The following is a 6,000-nucleotide window of genomic DNA, read 5'->3' on the forward strand; positions in this document are numbered from 1 at the left end:
CGGATTCATTCCACTCCCCGTCCAAGCCGGAGTTACAGCTGGCGTATGGATGAACCGGCAGTGTCAAGCAATGCGCGGAACCGTGATCCGCCCCGTGGCAATAACCCGGCGGGTGGTGCTGGTGATGCTCAGGAGGTGGTGGACCGGGCTCGGGCACGCAGAGAGGCCGAGTTAGCGGCGCAGCATGAAGCCCGTCAGCTTACTCCGGTTCGTCCAACCACATCGGTGGAACCAGGAGTCAACTCTAGTTCTTTGGGAGTGCCATGTCTTGTCCCAGCATTGCGCAATGTGCGCCTGCCCAAGAATTTCAAGGGCCCGCGCAAGGTGCCGAATTACACCGCCGATTTATCCCCTGAAACATGGGTCGGAAGCTATGAGATGGCCATGGAGATGCTGGATGTGGATGATGCGGCATGTGCGAAATACTTCACCATGATGCTAGAAGGGACAGCCCACACTTGGTTAAAAAGCTTACCGGCTAATTCTATCAGGTCATGGGCCGAGTTGAGAGCCCGGTTTATTCAGAATTTCAAGGATACATGCAAGCAGCCCATGTCAATTGTGGACTTAGCTGCCTGTGTCCAGGAGACAGGAAAGGAATATCCAGTTCAGCGGCCGGTTTACTATATCAGTGAGGTACTTATTGAGTCCAAGCAGAGGTACCCGCATTGGCAAAAATTGGTGTATGGGGTTTTCATGGCAAGCCGGAAGCTTAAGCAGTATTTCCAAGGTCATCCCATCACGGTGGTCAGCTCCGCTCCTTTGGGGGATATAATCCAGAACAGGGAAGCAACTGGTCGGATTGCTAAGTGGGCTATCGAGCTTGGGCCTCACGGGTTGAAATACATACCCCGAACGGCGATCAAATCTCAGGCACTTGTGGATTTCATCAATGATTGGACAGAATTACAAGCGCCAGAGGAGAAGCCGGATCACACTTATTGGACTATTCATTCTGATGGGTCTAGGCAATTGGAGGGCTCGGGGGCCGGAGTCGTATTAACTTCCCCACGAGGTGATAAGTTTTGTTACGTTCTCCGTTATGTTCCCTTGCACTAACAATGCAGCTGAATATGAGGCTTTACTCTATGGTCTTCGGATGGCTAAGGAGATGAACCTAAGCCGAGTTAAGTGCTTCGGTGACTCGGATCTAGTGGCTCAACAAGTGTCCGGCACTTGGGATTCCAAGGACCCACAAATGGCAGCATATCGTCGTGAGGTGGATATTGTTGCGGGTCACTTTAAAGGTTATCAGGTGGATCATGTGGACCGGCGGAAGAATGAAGAAGCGGACGCTTTAAGCCGCCTGGGTTCCCAACGTAAACCGGTTCCACGTAACGTCTTCCTGGATGTTTTGCATAATCCGTCCGTCAAGCTCCCTGGTGAAGAGGATTTGGCTGTTCCTAATCCGGAGGCTCAGTTGGTGGTGGCTCTTCATGTTATCCCGGATTGGACGGTTCCATATCTGGCGTATATGAACCGAGGCGAGTTACCAGAGGATGAAACCTTGGCCGGGCAGATAACCCGGCGGTCCAAGTCCATGACTATTATCAATGGAGAGTTACATCATTGTAGTGTGACAGGGCGTTTCAACGCTGTGTGTCTCCTGAGGAAGGCCGTGAAATTTTGCGTGAGATCCACGAAGGAGGTTGTGGTCACCACGCCGGTTCAAAATCTTTGGTGGCCAAGGCGTTTCGTCACGGTTTCTATTGGTTGACAGCTCATGCTGATGCCGAGGACTTGGTTAAAAGATGTGGTGGCTGTCAGAAATTCTCAGGGCGCGCTCATGTACCGGCTCAAGAATTGAGGATGATTCCAATCACTTGGCCGTTTGCAACTTGGGGGCTGGATATGGTTGGGCCTTTCAAGAGGTCCAAGGATAAGAAGACCCACCTTTTGGTGGCGATTGATAAGTTCATGAAGTGGGTGGAGGCAGAGCCAGTTAGTAAGTGTGATGCAGCCATGGCGGTTCAATTCATCAAAAATGTGAGCTTCCGGTTTGGCTTTCCACACAGCATTATAACAGACAATGGTACCAATCTGTCAAAGGGTGCCATGAAGGAGTTCTGTCAACGTGAGCACATCCGGCTTGACGTGTCATCAGTGGCTCACCCCCAGTCCAATGGTCAAGCGGAGAGGGCCAATCAAGAGATCTTGAGAGGCATCAAACCCCGGCTTATGGTTCCTTTGCAACGGACGCCGGGTTGTTGGGTTGAGGAGCTACCTTCAGTGTTATGGAGCATCAATACCACACCCAACAGATCGACAGGATACACACCGTTCTTCATGGTTTATGGAGCGGAAGCGGTTCTTCCTAGTGACATCCGTCATGACTCACCTCGTGTAGTGGCATACGTTGAAGCTGACAACGAGAAAGCACGGCAGGAAGCTCTTGACCTGTTAGATGAGGAGCGTGACATGGCGGCAGCCCGTTCGGTGATTTATCAGCAAGATCTGCGTCGTTATCATAGCCGCCGGGTTAGAACCAGAACCTTTTAGGAAGGAGATTTGGTGCTTCGACTCATCCAGGATCAGACGGATATGCACAAGCTATCCCCCCCTTGGGAAGGACCCTTTGTGGTCAGCAAGAATCTACACAACGGGTCGTACTACCTAATCGATGTTCGAGAGCGCAAAGACTCACGTAAATCGGAGGAGGAGACCAACCGGCCGTGGAATATTGCTCATCTTCGGCCTTACTATACTTGAGCTATAGGCTCTGCTTATGTACATATTATGACATTGTATATATTATGATCAATATAATAAACCGGAACCTCGGCTAAAGCGGGGTATCTATTGTTTTTCTTACATCATGTGTGGTTACATGGAGCTTGCAAAGCGGCGTCCGGTTTACCCCTTGATTTAGCTTCTCAAAGCTTCATATTAGATCACTTGGGGGCCTGGTCATATCCGAACCATAGCTACACTTCTTGATCGGCGCAATGCCACAGCATCACTTGGGGGCTTGGTCGTATCCGAACCATAGCTACACCTCTTGATCGGCGCAATGCCACAGCATCACTTGGGGGCTTGGTCGTATCCGAACCATAGCTACACCTCTTGATCGGCGCAATGCCACAGCATCACTTTGGGGCTTGGTCGAACCCGAACCATAGCTACACCTCTTGATCGGCGTAATGCCACAACATCACTTGGGGGCTTGGTCGAACCTGAACCATAGCTACACCTCTTGATCAAATTTGGGGCCTGGCATCCCGTGAAAAGCCTCGACTACAACGGTTTTTATTTGCCTTTTGCTGAGTTTTCTTTGTTTTAATAAGATTTGTGACGCACCGGTGTTTATCAGCCTGGTTAGGCTATCAACTACAAGTTGACAGTATACAATCAAATTATAATCCGGAGACTATCAGCCCGGTCTGGTTTTGACTTAAAGTCACCAGTATGGAATAAACCGGTGTTTATCACAAGCCGGAGCGGTTTTATTGTAAACCGGCATCATATAACATGAGTTACTTTTACTCGGGATTAGGGTTATTACCCTCATTACAAAGTTGGTCAGCCAACACTATGCCTAAAGGTCACAGGTATCATATATTTCCATATTTGGTTATCTTTTATAACCTTGGTTATAAACCTTGGTCATGTATATATTTTGGTATCATGATCCGCCCGGTGGTAAACCGCCAGGGCGCTTTAAGCTTCTTATCTGCAGGAACAACTTGAATAAATAGCTATGGATTATAAACATTGTATCTTAAGCATGGCGGATTAACACGCATCAGTCGCAGATAAATATGCACGAAGGCATAACAGACCAAGTGTTTTAACTAGCCTATTACAAGGCGTTTTAGTGCCAAAAGGGATAATTGTTTCTCAATAAGCATTGCAGCAAGTGGAAGACTAAACCGGCCTCCGGATTATGATTGCTTGTCATCTTGACCTGACGGCTGCGGATCATCTTGCACCGGTTCATCTTCTTCGTCTCTATCCAGCGGCTGGAAGTCAACAGTTGTCTAGTCGATCCCAGTTAAAGCTCGGAACACAACTTCGTCGCTTATAAGGGTTGACGGTTCAATATCAGGGGCATAAGTGTGCTTACGGATTAGAGGGATCAGATTTTGCGCTTCTGGAATTGGCGCCGCAACCCGTCTGTTCTTATCATCATAGCTGGCCTGATAATATGAGAGATCAACTTCTTCAGCCAATTGACAAGCCAGTGGATGTACTTCCCGGTTTATGGCGTGGAGATCCTCCTGGCCAAATTCTGATCCATCTTCTTTTAAGCTTGGGAAGCCTTTAGCCACGTCCACCGGATCAAGATCAGGCACCCACGCCTTTGCCCGGGTTAGAGCGGTCAGAGCTCCGGCCATTGCCGCAGCTTTCTTTAGTTCTTCAACCCGGGCAGGCAGCATGGATAGCCTTTCTAAGGTGTCCTTGATCAATGTTGGAGGAGGTTTATTTTGTGAAGCGATACAGATGATCCGCTGCGCGCCGGTATACAGCTGCTCTATCAGAGTATAGGCCGCTTTCAACTTCTTCTTTACATCAGAGCCCAGATGGCTAATGCGAGTTCTTGCATCATTATAAACGTCAGTAAACCACACACATGGGAAGATATATTGAAAGTATAAAGCAAGGATGCTTACATAACACAGCAACAGTCATAGCATGTACTTGCCGCTTTACACCAGTCAGCTCGTCTACCACCGGTTTGGGAGCTGCTTCTGCGTCTTCAGCTCTTTTCCGCAAAGCGGATTTCTCTGTGTTCCAATCCGCCCGCTCCTTGGCGAAGCTCTCCTTTAGCTTTTCCATAGCGGCTAAGGCGCTCGTCAGCTCATCTTTTGCTTTGGAAGTTTCGGCCTGTTGGGACTTGATGTTCTCTTGCAGATCAGCGGTTTGACTTTCGTTTTTGCTCAGTTCAGCCTATAAAGAGACAGATACATAATGAGTTGACAGTACATATTTGAAGTACCAAGCACATAAAAAGTTATGCCCTTGATACTTGGGGGCTAATGCATATTTGCTCCTTATCAGAAATTTCTACAAGTCCCAAGCACAATACAAGTATTAATCTTGGCACTTGGGGGCTAATGTGTGTTTGGTCAAAAACTGTTGGTATGGGAATTCTTATACAGTCCCGGTTCATCTTTATAAAGTTAAACCGGCCCTTGGGGGCTATACCGGTGAAACAGGAGTATGGCAAATTTTAAGGAACCGGTTCATCATAAAGAAGTAATCTGGTCCCTGGAGGCTAAATATGCAAAGTTAAGTTATGACAAAGTCCCGGTTTAGATTGGTATCATAAACCGTCACTTGGGGGCTACTAGGAGTTGATAAATTGCAATTGGACAAAAGAGAAAAATAGTAGTTACCTCATATCGCTCCTTCATCAAGTTTACCAAACTAGCTTCATAGTCACGGCTGGTATACAGACGGTTCAAGAAGCCAGAGTGAATGTCTTGAGCATTGACATGGGCGTAGCTTGATAAATCGGCATTCCATTTGCCTTTGCCGATAGCAGAGAGCTCGTCCTTGGCAGTATGCTTTGACAAAGCAACAGGGTTGCCAGGAGTGGTGTGGCCAGTGCCAGTAATCATAATGTCATCATCTTGATCATCAGCAGCCTTCGCTGGAGTTGGCGGTTTGTCAGTATCCTTAACCGGACCGACCGGTTTGTTATCAGTTCGGACAGGGCTGGTTGGCCGGTCTGCATGGCTTGTAGTGTCAACTTGCACTTGTTCGGCAAGGAAGTCATGGTCTTGAGGCGGCGGATCGTTAAGCATGTCGTCAGCGCCGGTTTCTTCCGGGTCTGGATTTGTTTCCGGTTCAGCAGCTACATTATCATCACCCGGTTTTCTTAACCGAGCCTTCTTGCTGGTTCTTGGCTTGGCGCTGAGAAAAGATAGACATAAGGATCAGTACAGTATGTAAAGATAACACATCAAGAATAAAGACACGTGCGTAGCTCACCCAGGAACTGTTTTGAGGGGTGGAAGCTGCGTGGCCGATGACTCGCCAGAGGATGAGTGAGAAGTA

The sequence above is a fragment of the Aegilops tauschii genome, chromosome 7 (genome assembly GCF_002575655.3).
Source record: "Aegilops tauschii subsp. strangulata cultivar AL8/78 chromosome 7, Aet v6.0, whole genome shotgun sequence".
NCBI classification, from domain to species: domain Eukaryota; kingdom Viridiplantae; phylum Streptophyta; class Magnoliopsida; order Poales; family Poaceae; genus Aegilops; species Aegilops tauschii.